The sequence below is a fragment of the Oreochromis niloticus genome, linkage group LG23, assembly GCF_001858045.2.
Source record: "Oreochromis niloticus isolate F11D_XX linkage group LG23, O_niloticus_UMD_NMBU, whole genome shotgun sequence".
In the NCBI taxonomy this organism is placed as follows: Eukaryota; Metazoa; Chordata; class Actinopteri; order Cichliformes; family Cichlidae; genus Oreochromis; species Oreochromis niloticus.
The window spans coordinates 21,873,813-21,901,224 of record NC_031986.2 but is presented as its reverse complement, the minus strand read 5'-3'; the positions used below and the strand labels follow the sequence as shown (position 1 = coordinate 21,901,224).

At 41.7% G+C, this 27,412-nt stretch overlaps 1 protein-coding gene and 2 non-coding genes across 9 annotated transcripts in view; all 3 read left to right on the top strand.

The window, feature by feature from the left end:
- LOC100702923 (nck-associated protein 5) overlaps nucleotides 1-27,412 on the top strand; it is a 163,027-nt gene that overhangs the window by 16,332 nt on the left and 119,283 nt on the right. The window contains exon 1 of one of the 7 annotated variants that reach the window (XM_019351821.2): nucleotides 15,933-16,211. The exons of 5 other annotated variants lie outside the window; for them this stretch is intronic. The gene's annotated coding sequence lies outside the window, so the exon portion shown is untranslated. Of the gene's footprint in view, nucleotides 1-15,932; nucleotides 16,212-21,408; nucleotides 21,484-27,412 lie in introns of those variants that run through there. One more of the 7 variants, XM_019351820.2, reaches the window with a different exon arrangement.
- Nucleotides 5,241-5,313, top strand: trnar-ccu (transfer RNA arginine (anticodon CCU)). Its single transcript has one exon. It is a non-coding gene; the product is annotated as a tRNA-Arg (tRNA).
- Nucleotides 5,320-5,391, top strand: trnam-cau (transfer RNA methionine (anticodon CAU)). The gene has a single exon. It is a non-coding gene; the product is annotated as a tRNA-Met (tRNA).

Sequence of the window (27,412 nt, the reverse complement as noted above, 5' to 3'; positions counted from 1 at the left end):
GTCATCACAGAAGCTCAGTCAGGGGTCTATCCAAAACAGTGGAGTCTAACACACTGGTGTGGTTCATTATCATGTCTGAAGATTGAGATGCTGAAAATAAGATTGTGTTTGATGATGTTTCAGGATTCATACCTGTGCATCCTTTGGGGTGCAAGGTTTCATTTTAGAGTGCTGAACAGCGACCAGATGTGATCATCATTAGTGGAAAGGTGAACTGAGGAATTAGTGTTAAGTCAGTGCAAACACACTCACAAAAGCTCGAGCAAAGACAACTAACTGCACATCAGTTATGTTATTTGTCAGATAACTGCATTAAAATTACTCTAAAAGAAACCAACACGACAAACAAGGTTGAAAAGTCCTGTTCAGTTAATTAAATTAGCTAAGGTGATGTGTAGCAAGCAGCTAGCAGCTTACACATCCATCACTCAAAAGGCCCATACCTCCATTAATGTATAACCATAATAACACTTAAACGGTTGAGTCATAAGCAAACTCACACCTTGTGCAGCTGCATGAATGTACAAATGACCTATGGAGAACAAAACTGTTTTTGTACCAGGCTGTAAACATAATTATTTCTGCTGTAAAGGTGGGCATTTTAATGTGGTAATCTGTGAGGATTGACTCACTTTTGAAACGAGGCTCAAGGGCCCCTCTCCGCTTTTTTTTTTTTTTTTTTGCATCTTTTGGCACATATGCATTGGTTTTATTTTTCCATTCTTCACCCAGAAGTTGCTGCTTGTTGTACACCATTAATGTTGTATTTTATCTTCATTAAAAACACACATACGAAACTTTTTTGGATAGTTTTTGGGATACTTTTTAGGAGTTTAGGATATATTTAGTGAGTGTGCAGCACAGATATGTGCCTTCAACTAAAGTCTGTGAATCTGGCTTTAAAAGGGATTCATTCAAAAGGAAACTCTGAGCATGTGCTGGAGGTTATCAACCGATGCAAATCTATTCTTGATCTGGTTCCAGTCATTCTTTGGTGAAAGCGCCCCACCTGAATTGCTGTCATCACAGCGGTGATTGTTGCTGCTCAGCAGTGTACACAAGCTGCATCTAAAGTGGGAATGGAGAGAAAATATTTGGCAGATTGTTTGGAGCTTTGCCCGCTCTCACACCTATATGCACCTGGTCTCACTGTTAAATTGTTTTTTTGGAAACAACACAGACCTTGTATATCCAGTCTGAGATGAAAGGCCAAATTGAATCAACAGCACATGTATGTAATCACTACCTCATAGCACTGAGCCCTAGTTTTAGCTGGTTAACCTCTTGACATTCATGGGAAACCATCTGGTATGGACTTGAGGGAGTAGGGGATTGCATATAAAAGATAGATATAGAAATGGAGAGTTGAAGTGCTTTAAACCTGTAGTATTTCTAATTTTCAGCAGGGGAAGAATAATGATGAATGATGATAAGAGAAAATCACTACTTTTCATTTCCTTTCCATATGTTCCTTGTGAGTTTGTGGTCTCAATCACTAATTTCAAGTCCTATTTCATACAACATATTGTTAGATACAGTCAGTGAAGTCAGGGCTCTTTAATGTGCATAGTAATGAGTCGCTAACTGAGGCTAACAGCAGCTAACAGCAGCCGCTAACAGAGGCTAACACGGACAAAAGCAGCAGCACATACCAACAGAAAAGTTAATTATATCTTCAACAACTGACCTTCATTTCACTGTCAACGGTGAAAAGTGAGCTTCACTGATTCATCTACTCATATCAGACTCCTTTCGGAGTTTTACAGCCTCCTCCAAAGTAAATAGATGTGAACACTCAGGTGAGTTAAACAGCGAATTGACACCTTAAACTCACTACAGATGAATAGTGGTTGTATGGTATGATTCTGAACTTGAATTGGGATGGGTAAGAAAGTTGACTGCAATCTCCAAGTCACATCCACTGGTGAGATTTTACACATTGTACCTTTAATTTTGTAAATTTAGCATGAAATAGAAGATAAATCTGGGTATGCTTTTGTTTGTGCAATATCCCCAGGTTCTCCGTCAGGTACATCCTGAGCTCGTCACATCAACATGATAGTGAGGGCCAAATGCTCAGCGTTTGCAAGACATGCATTGACAAGTAGCATCTAGTTTCTGAAAGTGTGCTTATTTTTCATTTATTATAATTTAATTACAACCAAACCCTATCCATAGGAGGTTGCTACCAAACTTCACAGCATTCACAAGATTCACAGGAACATCACAAGGGCCCTGACCCCTGACATGCTCAACCCTGCCAAAAATGCACTTCAGTATCATTGTCTTCTTTGCTTTGTTTTAGTGCATGTCTGCAGAAATTGCTTAAAGCCTTTCTCTTCCTCACTTGCACCCAAACAAAAGACCCTCATGTGCTTCTGTCTAAAATGTAGTGTCTAATGCATTTCCTGAAACAGTGAAGTAATAGCCAAGGATGCCTAAATTAGTGAGAGCATGTCCCTGTTTTCTCTTCCACACCCTTTTCCCTGCCAGCATTTATGATGTGCGCAGCAGTGCAATCATGCTCGGAGATAATTGATAACAAAAGGCCAAATTGAAAACACTCCGCAGGGGAGGGTTAATAATCAAGTGCTCCACATTACTGATTAAACGCTTGCTGCATAGTTGTGAGTTGTATTGAGTAAACAGCATGTGGTAGTGCTTTCCTGTTTATCTCCAAAGTATTTGGGTTTTAGCTAAATCCTCCTGGCTTTTGTCAAGCCGCCTCCTCGTATAAAGTGTTTTACGTGCTGATTTGCTGCCATGTTGTTGTATCGGCCTGTTTCATTGGCTCGTTCCCCAACGGCGAAAATAAGACAATAAAACTGTCCCAAAACAAACCCCAAAACAGACAAATTAGTTTGGTTTATGCTAAATTTAAGTGCAAATGAATTAGATGGCATGCCAGCGTGGAGTCCGCTAGGCAAGACTGGATTTCCTCTCCTTCTTCCCCCCCATCCCATTATAGCTGGTTGTTACAATGCAGAATGGAGACATAAAACTAAGCAGGGGAGCAGGCTTTTTAGCTGGATGGGAAGAAATGCTCAGTCTAATCTGATTGGCTCCCACATCGTCAGGCAGACAAATGGAGAGGTTTGATATTATTACTGAGCAGCTCAAACTAATTGAGTGTAATTATACAGTAGAAATCCACCGACAATGCCGTCCCCAGCGCGGGCCTCGTTCTCACGCCATGTGTATTACAGGGTGCCAGGCTCATGGGACGAGTGCTCACTTAGTGCTCACTTAGTCTGTCAGTTTGATTCTTGAGTAACTGGTGTAAAGTGTGGTTCTGAAGCCCAGGCTGATTGGACATTTTGGGTGGGAGCCAGTTACATAAAAAAGATTTCTTCTCGGACTGGAAAGCTCCTTTCTCTCAGAGTCTCACACACTTTATCTTGAGTGCTTAAATGAAGTTTCTCGGCAGGGGTGTACCAGCCTCCGGCCGGGTCTCTGACAGCTTCCTCAGCTGCCAGGTGACATACTACGCATACCTGGGCTCACCGCGTGGGTAGCCACGGGGCCACAGGGTGTGGGAACCCAGCAAACTCCGAGACACTCGTCAAGTTTGAGAGACTGAAGTAGCGGCGTTTTTCTGCTCTTGTCTCATGGGAACGTCTCTGCTCTCATGCGCCTGATGATGAGCGATTACAACCTTGCCATTTCCCTAGACTCCAGTCTGAAATCCAGAGGTTTCCCCCATATTCCACCACACGCTGTGGATAAGACTAAACAGCCTCCATCTGCCTGTAAATTTGGTTTAATAATTATTATCGTCTGCTTTTCCAACCTCCAAGTTACAAGAATATTAATGTTAATAGATAGCTTGTGTTTTTATTAGAGCAATTATTTAATATTTTGTGGATAGTTATTATAACATCGGGGTCTCTTTTTTCATCATATACAAAAAAAAAACATATACCGTTTCAAATCTGACAGATAATACACAAAGATACAATATACATTTTCACAATCCAAAAAAGAATGTCCAAGTGTGGTTGTAGATAAATAAGTATAACATTTACTTATTACTTAGGCTCTTAAAAGTGAGTCTGGTATCCTCATCTGGTGTCCTAAATCAACAGTTTCAGTTTTATGACTGCAAATGGTTTGAATATGGATAGTAGGCTGGATACTCTTGGGTAACCTAATGCAAGGCATACACTTAGGGGCCTGCACTTAGGAATCGGCGAGCAGCGATGTAGCCAGGCTGCTGACTTTTCTGCACTGGCAGATTAAAAAAAACCATGGTTGGAGACTGCGGCCCGGCCAAAATTATTGTGATCGTGTGCATTGAACTTGAAATCTTGTTCATATTTGAAATGGCTGCTTCCAAGCAACCCTAATGTATGAACATGGCGATAAAACAGAACAAGACAGTCTTTCTGCTGTCGGTTTGTGATTTAATGGGGTCAAGTCGGAAATTACTTGACAATCTGTTTGTAATAACATGGCAAAGATTGCAAATCTGTTGCTGTCTACAGACAGAGAAATTCGTATTAAACAGAAACTTACATTAACTACTTACAATCACAGTCCAGCCAAAACCTCATAGATTTGAAACAGAAATGCAGAAATTCCTCAATAAATAGTAATCTAGTTGCAATTTTATACATGGACTCAGCAATCTTGCTTTTATATTGGAAAATAATCAGAATACAACCACTTGGCAACAAGCTTAATTGAGTAACCAATTGCAAAGAGGCATTGCAGACAGGTCATGCTCATGGGCGCAGATTGACTTAGATCAGGGGTGTCCAAATCTAGTCCTCGAGAGCTACTGTCCTGCAGCTTTTAGATGCATCCTTGTTCTGACACACCTGAATCAAATGAATGGCTTGTTATCAGGCCTTTGCCAAACTCGATGCCATGCTGAAGAGGTAATTCAAACATTTGATTCAGCTGTGTTTGAGCACGTCACACGTGCTCCTGCTACTCCCCCTCTTTTAATGGAACTAGATTCAGTGATTCAAATCGTTGGTACTCTCTGGTCTTCATGTGGTTTCACAAGTCTCAACAGACAACATAAACGCCCCCAAATAAAGTGAAGCAATAAGCACAGGGTGTTGGCTGTCCAGAGTTCTGGACACTGAGTTGCCCAGAGTGTAATTTATTTTCTCAGCATTTCTTAAATGTTCTTAAATACAGCTTCATCTTTGAACTAAAAATCAGCTTGAAACCATGGCTTTCACTCGAACCACCGAAACAACCTCCAAAGAAAGGAAGTCAAGCGCTCATCAGCCCCGGTGGCCTAATGGATAAGGCACTGGCCTCCTAAGCCAGGGATTGTGGGTTCGAGTCCCATCCGGGGTGCAGTCCAGCAGAGTGGCGCAGCGGAAGCGTGCTGGGCCCATAACCCAGAGGTCGATGGATCGAAACCATCCTCTGCTATGTGTTTTGGATGGCCGGATTCTCTGAACTGTGTGTTCCCCAAAAACGCAGACAATAAACCCTGTGGTACACCGACATACAGGCGCTGAGTGAGTCAGTGGGGTACTATAACTGCCCCCGATCACTGAGGGCGACTCCCTATGTGTACATAGTCTAGCACAGGGGTCTCCAACTCCAGTCCTGGAGAGCTACCCTTCTTTAGCTTTAAGATGCATCCTTGCTGGGACACACCTGAATCAAATGAATGGCTTGTTATCAGGCCTTTGCCAAACTTGATGTCGTGCTGAAGAGGTCATTCAAACATTTGATTCAGCTGTGTTTGAGTAGGGATGTATCTAAAAGCTGCAGGACACTAGCTCTCGAGGACTGGAGTTGGACACCCCTGACTTAGATTGATCTCAACATGTTGTCAGTTCATAAATTAGATGGCAATTAGACAGGTTGCTTCCAACCAGGTGACCTGTCCATTCACGCCTTGCAATTGGTCGCCAAATGCAATAAAATTCAAAGCAGTCAGCGGCAACAGTCATTTTTTCAAAGTCACAAGGGGCTTCCTGTACTAATTTTACTCTAATTGACTGAGTCTATTGAGTGATTGGGCCCTGAAATAAATCTATCCGAGCTTTGAGGCAAAAAGCTGGTTTATATGATGCTGGAAAATTGACAGTATTGTTCTGCTGCTTCTATAGATAAACAGTATGAAATTGTGTCATCCGCATATACTATATATTAGCCTTTTGTGTAACAGAAATAATATTGTTCATCTTTAAAGGAACACCTGTGAATCACATGTACTAGTTACTTGACTCAAAATCTCTAGACTGGGTTAGATCTACTTTAAAAAAAAAGCATTTAATGGATGGTTTATCTATACCAGGTGCAGAACAATACAAATGATTATCCAGCATCATGTATTATAGATTATCAAATAATGTCAGAAAATGAGTTTATTGCTCTTAGCAGAGGTTCAAGTAGAGTTTAGAGATTTTTTTCAGGTGAGCAGCAAACGATAACCTTGTTTTGCTTTGGGTGATAATGGACCAGGCTTTCTAAATGACCTGCTTATTCTCAGCTTGGCATGAAAACCTCTCAAGTGCCCCCTTACTGAAATCTCTGAGCCGTGTCACAAGTTGCGTGCAGTTTGCCTGCTGAACATAGGTCCACATTGTAAACAGCGCTATCTTCAAGGTTTATAGCTCATCGCACAATCAAAGGCGCTTTAATAATCAGTTGGAAAATAAAAGAGGAAGCTTTTGGGTTCATTCCAGTTTGACTAAAGAGGGTTTTTACTTTGTAGTGACAGTGAGTTTTCTGCTCTGTGTGCATCCCCTCTTACCCAGGGCCCACTGCCAGCACTTGTAATTGGATGTCCATTATCCATCGTCCAATGAGACCATCCTTTGTGTCCTTTGAGTTGAGGGGCCAATTATGAGCTCTCCTCTTCCAATCATGAGTGAGATCAAAGTTGATAGCGGGGCCGCGTGCTGTCAGAGTCACATGCGTTGTTCCCCAAACATTAGCGCTTTGCACCAATCTCTATTCAGCCTGTGGTTTCCCCTCATTGGAGCCCAGTGCCAGGAAAACAGAGGTCTTTTGAGAGGCCTGAAGTCTGCACAGACAAAGAAAGGACAGTCTCCTCTCTATCAGCCAGCGTTATCTGCCTACACAATCAAACACGTTAAACCACTCGTTGTGTCCACAAATTTACTCTGGACTCAAGTGGAAGTTTATCAAGATAAGCAAGTCACACATATAAGGAGTAAATTATTGGTTATTCAAGGAGATTGATGGTAAAAACATTTGTTTCAGTCTCACTGCACATAAGGCTTTGATTGTGCCACTGTTATGCCTTATACCACGCTTAAAAGTGTGACCAGATCAGATGTTCACAGCTTTCCTGAAGGAGTTATGCTTTTCCTGGTCATGCAACATTTAGTCTTTTTTTAATCATATCTATATTTTCTAAGTCTCACAAACTGTGCTTGTATAACCAAAGATTGAAACTTGAATCATATATCCCCATTTTTTCGTGAAACAAGAATCCATTAAAATAACATATGTATTCACAATATATAAACTCAACGACCTCTTTGTTAGGTATACCTGGTCAACTTAGTGTTAATGCAGAAATTGAATCAATGGCAGCAACTCCATTCATTTAGGCATGTAGGCATGGTCAAGATGGCTCACAGATTTTCAAACCAATCATCAGAATGAGTGAGCCAGTGGAGAAGAAAGGTGATTTAAGTGACTTTAAACGTGAGATTGTTGGTGGTGCCAGATGGACTGTTCTGTGTACTTCAGAAACTGCAGGGATTTTCCCACACACCAATTTCTAGGGTTTACAGAGATTGGTCAAAAAAAAGAGAAAATATCTAGTTAGTTTTCTGGGAGAAAATCTGTCGTCGATGCCAGAGGTCAAAGGACAATGGCCATACTGTTTTGGGAAGGCAACAGTCACTTAAATAATCACTTGTTATGACCAAGCTATGCAGAAGAGCACCTTGACAGCAACAGAAGACCACACCAGGTTCTTTAAAACTGAGATTTGCACAGGCTCACCAAAATTGGACAAGATAGGTAAAACCTCACCTGGTCTTGATTTCTGTAGCAACATTCAGATAGTAGTATCAGACTGGTGTGGGGGATATTTTCTTGGTACACTTTGGGCCCCTTAGTACCAACTGAGCATTGTTTAAACACCACAGGCTACCTCAGTATTGTTGTCCACTGTGCAGCGACTTTGTACTCATCTTCTGACGGCATCTTCCAACAGCAACTTGAGTCATGAACATGACAATGAGTCCACTCAAATGGCCTCCACAGTCACCAGATCTCAGTCCAATAGATTCTCATCATGGATGTGCAGCTGACAAATCTGCAGCAACTATGTGATGCTGTCATGTCAACATGGACTATGATCTCAGAGGAATGTTTCCAGCACCTTGTCAAATCTTTGCCATTAAGAATTAAAGCAGTTCTGAAGACAAAATGGGAATCCAACAAGGTACTAGAAATGATGACGAGCTGTTTCCTTCCAACAATAACTTCTAAGGCCAGCTATCTAATAGTCCTATCCTAGCAGAAGATGAATTTGAACCCACTGTGCCACTCTGCTGGAAATCTCCCCAGAGGGGACCCTAACTCACAATCCATGGCTTAGGAGACCAGTGCTTTATCCATTAGGCCAGTTCCGTTTGTGGAAGGGGAGATTCTGGTCATGGATGTGCAAATTTGTAGCGGTTGATGTGCTGTCATGCCAACATGGACCAAAGTCTGTTTCTAGCACCTTTTTGAATCTATTCCATGAAGAATTAAGACAGTCCAGTGAAATTTTATACAAAGGTGGTGTAGATTTTAAGCTAATTTACTTTTTTTCTGTTGAAATAGGGAGTCAGTAATAAAAGTAGATGACTTGAAAGGCAGCATTTGTGTTGATATTTTCATCTCAGTGGGTTTTATCCAGTTTAGTCAAGGATTGAAAAAAAAAAAACAGTTAACAGATCCTTGCCATCCAATAATCAGAGCCATTATTTCCATTGCTTATTCAAGGAGGGAAACTTGCATCACTAAGCAACCAGGAACTAATAACTTAAAGTGTAGTTCATATAAATTTGGCCTTTTATTTTATAAATTATAATTTTACTGTGGAGAAATGTTATTAAATGCAGTGAACTTGCGGCAGTTTTGATTTCAGCGTGCCTCACCATATTCATGCTCTATGAACGTCTGACTTTTACAAGCCCACAAAATGAAAACGGATTTATATTTCAAAAAACTGAAGTCATGTTTGAAATCATCAAAGGAAAGCTGGCTCTTCTTTCGGTCCAGTCATTTTAGATTTTGAATAACAAGACTGTTACGGCCCTATAAGCCTTTTCTCTGATATGTTTTTTTGTATATAGCTTAAACAGTGTCTACTGCATGGCTCCCAACATGCATACTCTTTTCTCAGAAAAGAGTATGCATGTTGCAGACAAACTTTAAACATGAGCCAGGCAGAAGGGCTTAACCCACGGTGTTAACCCCGTCCACCTGGCATGGAAGATCCATCTCCAGGGATGTTTGTTTATCGTATGCAGATGAGGCACCATATTTGGATCAAACTGGTGCTGCAGGTTTGGGTTTGAAACTGACAGAGGGCGGCTAACAGGATTGGACGTGCAGATTAAGAGCCCAGTGTGAGGAGGCTGAGGAGGGGCTGCATCTGTCAGCAGAGAGGAAACCCACCTCCTCACCTTGCAGCTGGGGTGGGGGTCGGGGGGGACAGGCTCCTTCTATAGCCTCCTGGCAGACTGGGTGTGGGTGTGGGAGGCAGAAGGTGGTGCGGCAGCACGTCCTGGCTATTCTTCTGCACAGAGGCCGCCCTGTGATCACATCCTCCTCATCGGGCGCTGAGCCAAACCCTCAGCTGGGCTCTGAGAGGGCTCTTTCATGCACGGTTTCCTAAGACCGGAGCTTTAAATGTGGGGAGCTGGCTTGTTGTTGGGTTTACTGATCAATGTAGACACATGTCCATAAATTCTTTAGATGTTTTCTAAAGGCATGGGCACATAATTTCTTTTTTTGGTTAGTTTTGGATGTTACAGCTGATCGGAGGAGCTCGGCTCAAGTACTTTAATAGAGTTCATGTAAGAGAGAGATGAAGTTCACTAGTTAGTTGCCTCATTCTTTAAAAATCAAGTATTTTCTTTTTTTGTTTGTTTGTTTTAGGACCATAGGGTCACAGTGTATTCTGCTCAGAGACAGAGGTCCCATTTTAGCCACAGATTTATCTGATAGGAGATCATGGTTTGCATCCTGTTAGAGTTTTTTCACTTGTTTTTTTGGCATTTTCTGACTAATGTTATTTTAGCTTGTAGATTTCTGCTTCAGTTTTCACTTTGCTGGTTGGATTAAGAGATAAGGATTGAAGCTCATGATGACACATGTTACGGTCGGCCCAAGATAGTGTGTCACTAACCAGTTCCAAAGGAAACCTTGTTTGTAGGTGTGACACGCCTTGAAAAAGAGAAAGAGAAAACAGCTGTCAACATATTTGTCCTTTGAGACCAGATGTCACAGGTGAGGTGTGTGTCTGACTCACTTTCTGGAACTTGAGACTTAAACGATAAGAACTCAAACACAAATAGCCCCGCCCAAAAGCGTACTTTATCTTCTAATTTATTTCACAAGAGACCACAGTTTCTTAAATTGAACAGTTAAGAGAGCTGCGGCCCACTTAAAAACCAGAAAATTCCACAGGGCCCACCCAATCTTAAATCTTCACTCATACGAGACAAAGTGGAGTACTTCCTTTAAATTTTGTTAAAAAACATAAACAACACTGACTTTTGGCTATAAATTGCTAATTGCTCGTATACAAAGTGTGACCACCTTGGCACTGGGACACAAATGTCAATACAAAAGCAATAAATATAGGTCAGAGTAATGAGTAATGTCAAAAACTAACCATCTCCTATGATTAACTCTCTTTATATACATAAATAGATTAGTATAAATATATAACTGTGCATACCTATATTTTAAGGCAGTGACCCAACAATCAGACCACCCCCTATGAGCAAGCGCTTGGCAACAGTGGGAAGGAAAAACTCCCTTTTAACGGGAACAGAAAGACACCTCTGGTAGAACCAGGCTTATGATGGGACGGCCATCTGCTGCAGCCTATTGGGGGTGAGGAGAAAGCAAAGAGAGCCTGAAATTTCTAATTACTAATAATGAAATGCAATCTGTGGCTGAACTATCTTTGCCCGCACTGACTACAGGGATCTGGCTAGCTACAGGATTTTTAAAGCTGTGGAGCTGGGTCTGAGCCTGGTCTCCAAAGCTATGAACAGGCTACATTTTTTACACGTGTCATTGTTACTAAAGGAGCCTGAGGAATAACTAAACTTGACACTCAGGAAGATATGCTAGTAGTGATTTGGCCAAGAGCTAAGGTAGCTATGCTAAGCTAGCATATCCCTAACGACACAAGTGAGTGAATAGTATAAATATAAGTTGAAGTTGATTCAGCAGATAATGTGCTTCTAATGTGCTATAAAACTATTAAACTATGAGATTAACCTGCAGAAACACACCACTGTGTATAGCAACAGGAATAGACAGGATTCCGCAGTGATCCAGTAGCAAGGTGCCATGAGAGGAAAGCAGGTCTTCCCTCTCTATACCCAGATGCTTTGTTCATCTTTTATAGTTTATCTTTCCTGGATGTGATTATAGTGTTTATTTTTGATTGAATCTATCATAAACCGTTGGCTCATGGTCATCTCACAGCTGAAAACATATTGATAAAATAGTATATGAATAGCTGGCACATATTTAATATTAAAGTTCATTAATCAGAAACAAAGAGTTGTTGCTTGATCCTTCAATAGGGGCTGTAGCCAGCAGTTATTTTTGCTCTTCATTAATCTTCCATTTATTGTGTTAAAAACATTGAAAACTAGTGAATTTCTGCTTTTAGTCCGTAGTCGCTCTTTGCATTGGTTGGTGGTCGTGAAGAGCCATAATGACCTCTGAATCACTTACCCTCTAGTCCAGGGAAAAATTTACATGTTTCTGCATTAGCTCCAACCACTGAGTAAATACATACAGAAACCTCTTTAAAACTGACCCTTGACATATGGCTCCACATACATAAGTACTCAAGACTTTCTTGCTGTGAGCTGACTGATGACGACTGAGCGCTTGTGTGCTTGCATGCACAAGTGCGTTGTTATTTTTGCATGTATTCATGCCAGTGAAGGACAGGACAATGTAAGACGCATTACAAGGGGGAAATAGATGCCTTCCAGGGTGCTCTGTCGCACCTATACTGGTCCGGCTTGTCGGGTGAGTTCCTGCCAGGAACGGAGCTTCCTCGCACCTGGAGAAAAGGGTTAAAGGTTAAAACTGAAAGTGTTGGGGGCTGGTTGATTTTTCTTCATTGGATTCATACATGATGCACATGCTTTGGAATTTGACTACCTTGTAATTTGCAAATAGTTTCCAACTTGATAAATGATGTAAATTATTTAGTAATTCCTACCTCACTGCCATCTTATGGCCATTCCAAACACAATAATTGGCCTTAATTTATAATATTATATTTATGTTATTTCACCATTAATCTCATTGCAGCTTTGACAAATGGACTGTCTCATTTGCTAAAGATCTATTACTAAAACATTCAGTCATTCCCATCCAGATTCAATTTTCGGACCATTCCAGACCAAAACCATTATATGGGCATTAGTGTCATGATGCCTTTTCACTGATAAATGAAGCATCCCTAAATTGCCAAAGGATGCATTATGAAAATCTCCGTCTTTATTATAGAGACATGGGTCCTCATTTAAGTGATAAAATGTTCATTGTGTTCTGCATAGCTTGGTTGGCTGCCATTGTGTAATGGCTCACACTGGTTCAATGAACAGATGACTGGCGGCACTGGCTTCAGTCAAATAACTCATCTCTAAACCAACAGTAAAACCACAATAGAATTCAAAGTACTTTTCTATTTAATTAAAGTTCCATTACCAAATGAAAACTGCTTTGATGGTAAGCGGTTACTCATCTGCAGGAATGCTTTTGGGCAGGGCAATGATTTTGCACCTGCATCACCTCTGTTTGCTTCATAAAAACTGGCCGGTGTGAAGCTTCTGTGTCAGATGTCATAAATTCCTCTGCGAAGCTCGCCCAGGCGTCTGATGACTGATGAGTTTGTAATCTTCGTTTGAACAGGAGCACCACCTGCCACTCATCTCCCATCAATCACAGTGATAGCTTAAGGTCATGAGCTTAATTCTCTATGGGGAAAAAAAGCATAGCTTATATAGGCCAGTGGGAGAAGGACTCATATTCATGGTTTGCTGCTATGCCAGCTGTAAAACTGCACATGTATGCTTTTTTCGGTGATTTATACATTTGCAAAATGTAACTATGTCATTTTAGGAGATGTCAGTGGAAAAACTCCTCTGAAATAGTCCCACTGGAGCTTCTAGATCATGTAATTTATACCAAGCAGCAACTGCCAGGGCTGAAAATTAAAGTCAGCTCGGAAGTGCCAAAGACTGCAGTTCCTCTGGCTCCAGAAGTGAGTCAGCCCCCATAGGCTCTAATGTTGAAAAGCCAAATTTTAAGGCAGAAATAAACAAGTTTTTAGCCTGGTACAAAAATATTTTGGTGTCTGTAGCTAATTTCCCCCTTTATGGCTGTTGTACAAGAGGTGAATTTTTATATAAATCCTTGAGTCACTGAACACCAGATTTGTAAAAAATATATAGAAAATATGATTGCTGCTTGTTAACAAAGCTTAGCATCATCATCAAAAGATTGTGAACATCAAAAAAGCTAAATTGAGATCTGCAAACCAGTGGGTGATGTCAAGGTAGCAACGTTTATCTTTTATATATGGTCTGTGGTATATGCATTATATAGTCTCACTGCTGGTTGAAATATTGAAGCCTAGCTGATCTTATGAGTTCAATCCTTGGTGCACGATTTATAGTAAGTATGTGAACTGTCTACTTAAGAGTAGAATCTGATTGATATAGGACCTTTAAGATAGATACAGATACTGATTTTTGCTGATTTAAAGCCAATCTAGTAGATCAACAGATATTTTTTTTCTTTCAGACACACAAAACAAATCAAGAATTCCCCAAAAGTTGTTATGTGTAGTTATTTATGAGTCCTTGCTAAGATAACATGACAGTATAGTTAAAAAATACCTTTTTGCTTTATTGTGACAACAAGCCAGGGATTACTCCGTTATGCTCTACGGAAATCTTCTTAGATTATATTTTGTTGTGTTTGTGGTGTTTTCAAGCATGTGTGAACATAAAAGTTGCAGAGTGCTCTCTTATGGACAATGTAGCACCAACACTTTTCTTTGTTTATATAAATGCAGATACTGATATTGTCAAATTGCTAATATCCACTGATATATCGGTTGGCTCTACTTAATAATAATTTCCCAGTTTTTGTACCCAGAAGTCCAAACTTTTACACTCCTCAATTTCTAACAACTTTTCCAGAAAGGACAAAGACTCAGTGGTCAACATTTTTGTAGCTGACACCATTAAATGATAAAAGTTTGAGAATCATCTACTGAAACTTCCTACAGACCAGATATGAACTACATCAATCAGGCATGCAAAAATAAACTATGCTCGGTGTACACTTTAGGAAGAAATGTAGAAGTTCTCCCTAAACCACTTCCACATTTTTCCACTCTGAATGAGAGAACTGCCATTATCTATTGTGTGGCCTACTTGACCAAACCACTGTGAGTAAATCCAAACCCCCATCTTGACATTTGAAGTTCATTCTCAGCATGTCACTCAGGAAACTGGTCAGAAGAGGTGGCAGAAGCTGACTCGGGATCTTGAAAACAACGGAAAACGATCTAACCCAGAGGTCAGTTTAGAGGCTGTTGTGGAACCTTTTGATGCGGTCACGTGATCTTCCTTGGCAGATTGAGCTGTAGATTGTCACGTACCTTGGAAAGAAAGGTCTAGAAAACTTTTCCAGGGTCCAAACTACATTTAAATAGCTGTTTTTTAAGCATGTGACCACAGTGAATGGGCTTTATCAGGGCAACTGTACTAAAAATGCAGATGTTCCTATTTCCAACATCCAGCGTTAAAGACTTTAATAATCAAATGTTGCCTCTGACCAGTGTCCTTATCATCTAATATTGTGGCTAAATACAGAAAATTACTGCTGTGTTTAAATGAATACGGAGACAGTGGCCAATATATTAGGACTTCCACTGTAGCCAACGGAAATCCAGGCCAAGACTTCCTGTTCCGGTTATTGTCTTTAAATGCAGATAAATTACAAAAGGTAATGAAACAATGGGCACTCATTTTGAGATTGCATGTCAGCTTGTGTCTGCTTTCAGCTGCTCTCAAGGCTTATGTTTTACCTGCATGCAAATAAATTCTGATCAAATGTGTTGAGTCAATAGACACTGGATTGCAAATAGTTCCCAGAAAGCTTCAAAGTACCAAAAATTTTGCTCCTTGTTAATTAAGGTAGATAAAAACAAGTGGTTTATAAAGACAGGATCTGTCCTCCGACCTTTCGCTTACATGTCTTCCAAGTAAAATGTCTGCAGATCGGCACAAAGTAGTTTCCTGCAAGAGTTCACAAGTCAAAAGAGCTGTGATGCTCAGATTGAGAAACAGTCGTTAGGCGAAAGCCAGAGAGGTGCTTCATTAGCTTCACTCTTTACACTTACATGGCCTAAGATTGTTGCCAGCGGTGGTAACAGCAGTGGTAATACTGAAGTGGGAGACGTGTGAGTTTCTGGTCTGAAGCTGGAGTCGCCAAAAACGTGCAAAACTGCCAACTCAGAGTCTGAATCAGACTCCTCTGCATGACATGAGTTAATGTTTTATGTCTTCACACACACTCACAAACACCAGCAATTCACTACTTCAGCCACAAACAAGTAAACATGAATGCACACACAGTCTCCTGGGTAACTATGCGCTGTAGGTCTTGCCCAGGTGATTTAATCCAGCCTGACTTTGCTGGTTAAATATTGACAAAATGCCGATGTGGCCTCGCCGAGGAGAGAATTCAGACGAGGCACTTTGCTGCCAGGGCTGCACGGCTGCCTGCTGCATCATCATTCCAACACACACACATACACCCAGTGGCAGGCAGCAGCTGAGACTCAGCTAAGGCAGAAGTGTGGAACCAAGCGGAAGAAGAGGAAGCGAGCAGACGGGATACAGGGCGCGCAGGATGAGCCAGTTCGTGGACCACGGCGTTGTGTCGGTCAGCGGGAGGATCCGAAACGTCCCCTGCTGGAGCTCCTCGCGGTGAGTGCCGGTCCATACGTTCACCCCCCCTCCCCTTTCCATCCCTCCACAAGCAAAGGAGGTATCTGGGGCAAGAGGAAGGCTGTCTGGAGCTGGAAGTAGGTCTGACTGGGTGATAATCAGGCTAACATCCTGCCCTCCAAACCCAACTATGTTGCTTGTGCCCCAGACAGGAGGCAGGAATTGCCCTGGGTAAGAAGTGCAGGAGGGAGGAGTGAGAGATGTTGATGGAGGGAAAGTTAAAACCAAGCAGAGAGCAAAGGGAAGTAGTAGTTCAAATCTGGAGTATGTGTTTTGTATTTGCATATTCGGTCTTTTGCTAAAGTGGCTGTTTCTTGACTACTTTTAAATGTATGTGGCTCTTCTACTGTTACTCTCTGTTGGACTTTCACCTCGATGATTAATCAAAAAGAGGAATCAGAGTGTTTTGAGCCTCTCTTTGCTTTTCACTGTGTGCATGTCCAAGCCTCGCAAAGTGCACGGGAATGCCGGAGTCCTCGGCAGCGCGTCATGCATCTCCAACACTTTACCGTGTTTCATATGTAGGTCACTCGCTGGCAAGCTGCGACTACTACTAATTAGATGTGAGAATTGAGGTTGTTTTACATTTCTGACACACCTCCAGAAGGTCTGAATCAGGGGACCTGCTGCCATCTGTACTTATTTACCCCATGTGGTTGAGATGGTTCGCGACATGTGACAGTTTATTAGTAGGATGTGGTGATGGGTCTGCATTTTGGGGAGGAGAATCCAGCATTTGAACTTCTTCTGGCAACAGAAGATCTAAAAATACACCACCTTTTGTTGGAGGATGCCTTTTTAGATATGACAGTGCTTTGATGCTCGACTCTCTGTTCTCTCAGTTGGGTTTATACGTTTTGAAATAGAAGGCACGCAGTGCTTATTGGATTGGCAAGAAAATGGGAAACACAGCAACAGATTTTTTTTTAAAAAAAGGATTACTTTAGAGAGGATTTTTAATCTTTACCCGTCTATTTCTTTCATTCTCTCTGTCCTTCTGTAAACTCATTTTCTGGGTTAGTAAGCCAGAGGTGTTTTGTGGAAATCCAGGGGTTCTTAGCCTCGGCCACTGCTCGGACACAATTATGCAGACAAATGTCTCCGCTGAGCTCCGAGACTCCATATATCCTTTATCTAATTACATTAACAGGAGCTGGATAGTGACTAATGGCTCGTGGAGGGGAAGGAGGGGGAAGCAACACACGACGAGGAGCTGGAGAGGGCCGCGATGCATGATTGCATTTTTCCATCCTATTTCACTCTCTCACTCTTCCTTGCCCAGATCTCTCCCTGTGCTCCTTTTAGAAATCCCCCCCTCAACAATCCCAAACCTCCACACATATACATACAAACACACGCACATGCACACGCAGTCCCACGAGTCTTTTTCCAGCCTGAAAGACTTTTATTTTGCAGAATACGTCCTGCTTTTTCTTTTTCTTCTTGGCCGTAATGCAACGCGGCATCAATGTTTGCATTATGGCGCTCAGTATTTCACCACTGCAGTTCCAATACTGACGCTGCACTCAAAGCCTAAATCAAAATAAAGCTGTGTCAGGGCCACGAGCGACTCTTCCCCGTTAACTTTGCTTTTACTGTCAATTGAGTGAAAGCATTAGGTGCTCTGAGGCCGAGAGCAAATGCTGACTTTTTGCGCTCCGTTTGCTTGCGAAGCACCTTAAAAGACCAAGAGTGCTTTTTTTTTCCCTTTTCTTTATCCTCCTCAGCTGGCAACGACTGTGCTGCCAAAATAAAAGCCCAGTGGCCATAATGAAAATAAAGATATAACAAAGGACAAAAAAGCTCCTTTCTGTACTCAATATCCATCTCGTTTTGCATGTTTTCATCCATTACATAATCCCAGGCGGACCATAATAAGCGTACCGTATCAGTTCCCTTAATCGTTTCCATTTTTTTTTTTAGTATTATGCAAGATGGAAAGACTTGCTGGAAGCAGCTATTATGTTGAAAACTGTGACTTGCTAATGGTTTAAAACTAAGCGTGCTAATACAAGTAGTTTTTTGCATTTCATGGCTTATATATTGGAGGTCATTTATCTGAATTTCAGGAGCTGGAACACACCCCAAACACTCCCCTTCTGGTCATAAATGCCTACTTCCATCAGTTACACATTTCCTCTTGTTTTCATACCCCAACCTCCCTCCCCCTTTTTCTCTGGTTGTCAGCTCCTCTCAAAAGTATCGCGATGAGGCCTTTCCCAAACCAAAGCTAGTTATTAGCATTTAGCCAAAAAGCAACACATCACAATTGTTGCATCCTAAAAGCAGCTGTGCGATAGCACACCTGTGCCTCGGCAGTGAGCGAACGACTGACTGAATAAACGAGGGTGTGAACCTGGACGCGACCTTTGTGTTTTGATGGAGCTGAGCTGCCACATCGCACTGCACCGAGAGACAGAGATGAGCTGCTCGCAGCTGCAAAACATTAAAACTAATTATGGGTGGCGGCGAGACGGCTCGAGGAAGAGCTCAGAAAACAAAACAATATAAATGTATGAAATCTTTGGGAAAACATTTTGCTTTTCCCGTATGATGTTTAATTAGCAGCGGCATCCAGAGTCACAGTTTGATGGTGATGATGATTGATGGCAGGCATCATTTCCCGTCACACAAAATCAGTAAAAACACCACTGCGACTTTTCAAATGCGCCGGTTACGGCATCCCGAAGAGCTGATGTGGTGTTTTTAAAAAATGTCATAAGAAGCGTAGTTGGTAAATGATTTTAAATCGCAGCGTCATCTACTGTCTTGTAATTATCTTTCCTCGTGGTCAGTGAATAAATCTGGTGTCATTAGTTTCCTGTTTTGTCCTTGGAGGTTTGCAGCAGGCTTACAGGAGCTCAGCAGTCTACTGGCTCACATTACTTTATGCTAATAACCCCCAGCTGCAACCTGCACCACCCTCCTGCCTCCCTGCCTCGCTTTTGCTGCCTCACACACACACACACACACACACACACACACGAGCCCCCGGGACAGTCACGGGAGGGCCATGAAAAGGAAGCCGAGATGATTAATTAACTCTGCCCTCGTTTTGATACCACCTTATTGGCTTTCAACAGCCAAAACTCGGCTTCGGAGCTTTGCATACATTATGCTGGCGCCACAACAGCTACCACCGAAAACAGGCACACAAACACACTTCCGAAAATATCGAGGTCACGGTGTTCGCTGGTGCTGCGGTGAATACACAAAATTTCAATTTGTGGGCAGGTAGTGTTGTTCAGCAGAGAGTGAGGTGAGCTGGTTATAGTGAACGTTGGGTTTTTCACTTATGAGAGAGAATCTGCTCCTGCGGGAAGCCAGCTGTCAGATACTGACAGATATATCGATCTGAGAATGGTTGTAATTATAACTGTTGAAGCTGCAGCTATGCGCAGTCGCACAAGCGGGATTTACTGTCTTTCACGTCTTGCTCAATATCCCAACAGTTACTCGTAAATCTGTGGCAGACTGTCGTTGTCTCTTATATGACCTTCACCAGAAAATCAGGAGTCGTGAATACAGTTGCCTTTGAAAGCGAGCACAACCCTGTTTCAAGAAGCTGGGTAATCATTTACTTTTAGTTATACAGTTCAGAAAATTCATGCTTTTTTTTGCTACAGAAAAAAATAATCGGCAGAAAAATCGTGTTTTGCTCAGAAGTTGTGGTTGTTATTAAACGGTTGCACAAGTTTAGTGTTGAACTTAGTCCCCAAAGAGGATCCAGGACACACTATATGGACAAAAGTGCTGCTTCACCGTCACAGTACCCCTACAGAATCTGCTCAGCAATGGAAATCAGTGGGATGCTAATGTTGTTTAGGTAAAGACAGACAGGTTAAATTACAATGAACTTATTAGAGAATCTGGATAGCTGAACCAAACTAGGCACTAAACAAGAGTACTCAGGACTTGTCTGTCACTCAAAGAGGCCACACCCTAAACAATTTTAAGCTTTCATACACTTTAAATTACTGAGTTATGTAAAACTTCATGTTATGTACAGCTGTCACGAAGGTGGAAATTACCCAGAAAGACCGAAACCACTTTTAGCGTCAGGCTGTAAATGTGTTAATGTTGTGCTGTGAAGTTGGACATTATGTCTATTATTTATATATATATATATATCTATATATATATATATATATATATACATATATATATATACTATTTATATTTTTTACATCGCAGACACCCTCAAGTGGCCACTAGAAGGAACTGCAGTTTTTGACACCCCTGTGCTGGCTTCATTCATCAACCCTGAAAGTTGCTGCTCGTGTTCAACAAGCGTCTCCTCCACGTTCCTGGTTACCACTATTATTCGCTGTCTTTGCACTGTTTTTATGCATTTACTAACACGACCCCGTGAGGTCACCACCACACAGCTGCTGCTTTAACCGCATTTAAAAACTGACCACTGCTGTCAGGTTTTTGGTGATATTATGCAAATTCTTACTGGTTATGTGTGCAGCATGTGAGCATTCATGTGCACTCAAATTATCATTGCTTGCTCATGTGCAAGCAAATACACTGGAAAAGAGGTTCGTGTGTGCCGCCACATGGTCATCTCACGTGTGTGTAGCTGTGTTTGTGCATCAGCATCGGTGTGTGCGTCTTTTGTGTGCCCGCTCTGAGCTCCAGGTGCTCCAGCTGGTTGTGTCCCCGCACAGTGGCCCGGCCCTGACCGGCCGTCCTCTGGTCCCCTGTGCTTTTCTTTTGATGACAGCCTCTTACAGACGGCTCTACAGCATTAAAGGGCCTGTCAGGCCCCAGCAGCAGAGCTAGACAATACAATAGTGCTGCTGTATTTTGCCTATACACTGGGGAGAAAGCCTGCAGCACAGTTGTCTTTCATTTTTCTCCTTTATTTGTTTTGAGCCCTCATTCATCTCTTCTGCTTTTACACTGTTCAGTTCCCTTCCTCTCTGCGCTGAAGCTCTTTGCTCTCATACTGTGCACACACTGGGAGTTAATGTGTTTGTCCGTGTTTCATCATCAACTCCCTCCCAAACAAAAGATCACCTGCCTGGCTGTGTGAGGCATCACAGGATTGGAGCCCAGAGGGGAAAGCATACATGCAGCCTCATGTGAAAGTCTGTAAGTTCTGTGTCAGGATAGCTTCATATTGTCTTTCAGAATATGTTGTTTGTATAGTCGAGGTGTGGCTGGATAACCTGCGTGTGACGCTTCAGGGCTTCAACAAACAGGAACATACGGTTTAACTAAAGAACTGAGCGGACCTGAACAGGTTTGAATAGAAAATTTAATGAAGTTCCATAGAAATTCTAAAAAGCGTTGGCAGTGGGGCAGATTTTGACAAGAATAAAGTTGGTTACTAAATGTGTCAGGGCATTTACAAGAAAACTTGTCACGGGAGTGTGAATGCTGATTTATATCACAGTGTGGGGCTTTTAGTTCAGTTCAGAGTGAGCTTGCTTGTTCCAGATTATTTATCTATTTATTTGTAGTTATTTTTTGAAAATGTTTAAGTTCATTTGAACTTTGTAGAGTTCTAGTTTTTATTTTATTTATCTTTTAGTTTAATTTTAGTTCAATTATAATAACCTCAATCTGAAAAAGTAACCTTAACTTCATTTTAAGCTGCTTTTGGAGCATTTAGCATAGATGTTTCCTGGTCTTTGGGTTTGTAGCTGAATCTTTGTTGCACCGGGACGCATCAAGGTAATAATCTCCTGCACCTTTCAAAAGCTTTCATAGGCAAATAAATCAAATGTATGCAAAAAGTCAACCCTTCTCCCTCATAATATCTGCAGTTGTATGCACGTGCCATTAGGGTTGGGCGATATGTAAAAATTTTCTAATCGACAATCGTCCGTCCAATAATTGGGTGGGGCAATGTAATCATGCACGGACTGATTTGCGCGTATACAACATAGAAGTCCAAACATGGACGAGCTAATTTCCCCCCAAAAATTAGGGCTGTCGGTGTTAACCTGGTGTTAACGTGGTGTTATCGCGATTAAAATGTTTAACGTGCTCAACCCATCTGGAGCACAGAGACATTTCAGGGATTTTGACTCAGTCTGCGCTCCAGATGGGTTAATTGTTAATCGTATTTGTCGTGATGACGGAGCGTTAACGCTGACAGCACTAAAAAAATATAATGTCGCCAATTTGGGATTTCTTTGGCTTTAAACCAGATGAAAGAGGTAAACCTAAGGATGTAACCAAAGCAGTGTGCCACTTGTGCAGACGTATAGTGCGAGCAAAGTACTCAAACACGACTAACTTGTATGAGCATGTACATGTCCACCATCTGGCTGAGTATGCTAGTCTATCACCAGCTTCTGCAGCTCCATCAAGCATTTGGGTGCACTCTGAGGAGGGTGCATTTGCTCGTAGATGAAAGAGGATGCTGTTAAAATAGCACTATTTAAAAAAAAAATGTTGACTGCTTCTATTAGCTCCATCATTATTAGCAAACTTACTCATGGGCAAATAAATAAATCACCCGTGTAAAAACGATCGCCGATGGGCTCAGTCTATCGTCGATAGTCGATATATTTGTCCAATCGCCCAACCCTACGTGCCATGCTGGATATCAGTTTCTGGTCAAAGCTTGATCAGTGCCAATCCATTCCAGCCTTATCAGTGCTCCAAATCTATAGACCAACGCTTGACTGCCTGGGTTAAGTGTTGACCACAGATTCTTGATCAGTTTAAGATCTACCCATCCTCTTTTCACTCATACTGCCATAGGGCGAGAGTCGGAATACACCCTGGACAGTTCGCCAGTCTGATGCAGGGATGAAAGAGTGAGACAGACAACCATTCACACCTATGGGCAATTTAGAATCGCTAATTAATCTGACCCTACAAACTCCTATTAACTATTTGGATTCTGGGGAGAACATGCAAACTCTGTGGAGTCAAACGCAGGACCTTCTCAGGACCGCTCCACCGTCCTGTCCATAGATCCAAAATGTTAATTTGATACTCTCAGAGCCACTTTGTGTGCTGGAAAATGCACAGATTGTCACCAAACTACCCCTGAAACTTTAGAAGAAGCTGGTCTCTGAGGATGTTTGTTGTATTGGTCAGTCTTTAAAAATCAGATGGGTATGCAGAAGCTCCAGACTCTCAATGTCAAGAACCGATAGGGCAGGAATTATCACCAACAATCAGGATTTGGCCCAAAAGCTGCAGAAGCTATGAAGAAGAAGGTTCAGTATTTTAAATATTTTATTTTCCAACCAATGTCTTTGAAATTGTTAACTGATTAGTTGATGAATTGATGCTGATTAACCTACACAATGATTTTTTTTGCTACTTGGTAAACTAAAACAATAACCTACTGTACCATGAAGTTATCTAACCAAAACCCACTCAAAAACTCTGTAACTTTCAGATGAGGAAGTCAAAAATAGAAAGCCATTCCTGTAATCGCTGCAGGGGGTACGTTAGAGGAAAAGAAAAGGTTGGAAACCCCTGGTTGGAGTTTAAAGTCTGATAACAGGAGGCTTTCTGGTTTGTGCTGCTTCTTGTTGTAAAATGTTTTTAATTCTCTCTGACGTATTTTACAAAAAATCGCCAATGGTTATTTTCATTGTATAAGCCATTCTCTGCAATGTTTCTCCACAATATCCTGCGCTGGAACTCGCTCATATGCAAACAAAGCGACGGAGCGGAGGCAACAAAAGCGGAGGGACCTGTTTTGCCTCAAACTGCTGCAGTGCGTCGCGTTATAATAAGGTGTTGTTTGCAGGGAACCCGGTCTCCTCTGACGTGGCTAATGCACACTGTCAGAAGCGTTTGCGGCTGATGCTAGCCTTGTCTCCACTCTGTTAAAAGTCACTGAGAAGGGAGAGAGGGAGCTGAGTGCAGTCCGGCTCACCACATTCGCCTGCCGGCTACACTTTCACCAGTCAAGAGGCAATGACCTTCATGCCAGCTCTGCTATCGTTGGCTCCTGTCAGGGCCGATAGGTAGTCCGTTTCAGTCTTTTCCCTGCCTTGGCAATACAGACCATAAACTTTGCTAATCACACTGCAGGTTGGAAAGGAAGCCCACTTCTTTTTTTTAAAGCAATCTGCATTTCAACACTGTACTCGATTGCTTTCTTGAGGCTTTAAAGCACTTATCATGACACTGCCGGCACATTATCTCAAATGCCAACTATCCAATTGAGGTGCAGGGCAGAGTTATTACAATGATTAGAGGGAAAGCTTCTTTGATGGCGCACCATTTTAAAGGAAAGTCACTGGCTAGAAGATTATGCAATTACACACTGCAAAAAGTCTCTGTCTTAAATTAGTTTAGCTTCATCCTTCCAACCTGGTTCCAACCTTTAAATGCTGATTTCCTAAATAATCAAAGATAAAGTATTAAAAAAACTGAACATCCTTTTATAGTGGTTGATTTATAAGATGTTCAGTTTTTGAGTGCTAAACTCCAACATTAAAAGCTAGCTCGTTCCTACCAGAGCGAAACGGGATTAATCAATATCGTCTGCATGCAGCAATGTTTGTCTGTGTGGCTCATCCGGCTGCTGGAGCCACTGACATTATTGAGTGTTGCCCAGTTTCTAAAGATATCGTACGATCTGTATACCTTTCATGAGTCCATAAGTCAACTTTATGGTGATGTGCTCATGGCACTCAATGATTTTCCCTCCCCGTGGCCAGACAGCAGAGCAGTGATTGGGGTTTTATGAGGCGGAGCGAGCCTCAGGTGAACAGGATTGAATGAGGGATGCTTTCGCAGAGGACCTGTTTGACCCTCAGGGCTGATTGTCTGCGGTTCCAGTGGTCAACAATTGCCATTGTGTGTGGTCTCATGGTCAATGAAGGGCTATTGTGGGAGCTAACCAGAGGGCTATCACACGGCAACCCAGCATCCATCTGGCTCAACAGCTGTAGGAGCCAATAGATTTCCATGCGGAAAATTATGCAGCGCAAACAAGAGCCTTATGATTATTCCATTACCTTCATTCTCTGGGATTATCATGAATTTGCTGGAAATGGCCCTCGTGTGATTACAGCCTAACAAAGCATCCTGTATTTGGCCTTTGTTGAATTTGCAATACAATCCTGCCTCCTTCAATTTATTCGCTCAGAAACAGGTTTTTATTTTGGAGGAATTCCCTGATTGGATTTTCTGTCTTCCCCACCCCTCCCCTCTCATATCCCTGCCTGAGACACTGAGGAGAGGTCAGTGAAAATCAAGTCGAACTGGTTGAATTAGTGCATTATTAAGCCTTTCTCTTCCGACCCACTTCCCCAACTGCTTGCATGGCTCGAGTCCAGCATGGACTGGTAACCTGGAAAGCATCTGAATAATCTCAGGATAGGTTTCACGGTAAATGGACCTCTTATGTGCTAAAATGGTGAAATGGGTTGATGCTGAAAGCTCCTAATTTTTCTCATTGGAACTAACTTGAACACTGACTTAGTCTCTCCTTTCAGGCCTCGTTACCCAAACACCACGATCAGTCATCGGCACCTGATATGCAACACAAGAGTAGGGAAAGTAACAATTTCCTCCTCATAAAAGATGGTGAAAGATCAGTGATAACCAAACACGGAGTTTTAGGGCTGTGCGATATGACCAAAATCTCATATCCCGATATTAAGACATCTATCGTCCGATAACGATATAAATGACAAAAATGTAACATTTTCTGTAAATTCTGTGAATGTCGGGCAGCTCGACTTGCGTGAAGTGTTTCCAGCTGGGCGTCGCGTACCTGGAGTCGAGTGTTTTAACTGATGCATGAAACGATACATTTTTAGACATAGGTTGTAACAGAGGCCGTTTTCTTTGTGAGTATTTATTACACAGCGTGCTGCGGAGAAAAGCCTGTTCTAACGTTTGAGTCTAAGGTTTATTTTTTAGCACCTGACGGCTCTTTTTTGCTTCTCATCCGTAAATACTCTGCATCTTTCACGTGATTCAGTTTATTTTGAAAAGTCTCAACAGGATCTTGAGCTTTATTGTGAAAGGTTTATGTGGAAAATAAACAAGTGGACACGAGGTGGTTTTACCATCGTTGTTGCTAACGACAAGGCATAAAAACAAGCGCTTGTCCGTCTGTAGTGTGTTTATATTAAATATAAGAGAAAGAGAGAACTTTAGGAAATTAATATAGCCACTACAGTGACCATCAAAATAATGAAAAAATATTGCCGTAAACAGTTTATTTTGCGACACCACGAAACAAACGATAGCGTAAAATGAAACGATAGGCGTTTTTATATCGTCATCCGATATATATCGTTATATCGAACAGCCCTACGGAGTTTCTATCCTTAACTCTAAACTAAGCTCACTAGGTGCTTGCTGTTTAACAAAGAGATATGAAAGATGTTCTTACCTAAATTTATGACAGAGTGAACAAGCATGCCTTTCAAATTATGAAGTTGTGCTTATTCATTTTTTCTTAATTAACTGATCACCAAATTATTTAAACAGGAGTTCTGACATATTTGTGACCGTAAAAAATATCCACACTAATCTAAACCAGATGAAAGGGCTAAGAGTAATGAAAAGAATACCTCATTTTAGTTTTTATGTCAAATACATTTAAAATTACATTTCAGCAGTGAACAGCTGATCACGGCAGATATAAACTGGACTCTCTGCTCTTTGGAAGCTATATGGTTCAATCCCCAGCCTCTCTAATCCGTGTGTCGAAGTGTCCCTGAGCAAGATACTAACCCTAAACTACATATAGTATTAAAGCCCTCCATTAAAGCACTGCAGTGAATGTGAATGTGTCCTGTAATTTAAAGGTCCTTTGACTGGTCAATAAGACTAGAAAAACACTATTTAAATACCAGTTCTTTAAGGTCTCAGTCTCACAGGCCTAGAGATTGGTTGGTAGCCCCCTGGCAACCACCAGTCGCTAGCTCAGCAAGTGGTTGCTGGAAGTTGCTAGGTGAAATCGGACACAGAGCGGTATATGGTGCTGCATCAAAAAACTCCTTGCGATTGCTTTTGTCACTAGCAGGTTGCCACAGTTTGCCCGCATTTTGCATGGAAGATGTCTGCAAACATTCACCAACTGCTCCACAAGTGGAAATGAAACTGAAAAGTGCGATGCAAACCGGAAACAGTGACGGTACACCTTGAACGTAATAGGTAAAAAACTTACCTCTTTGGAATTGTGTTGGTTTCAACTATAAGACTTGACTTTTACTTTGAAGGCAAAAGCTCTA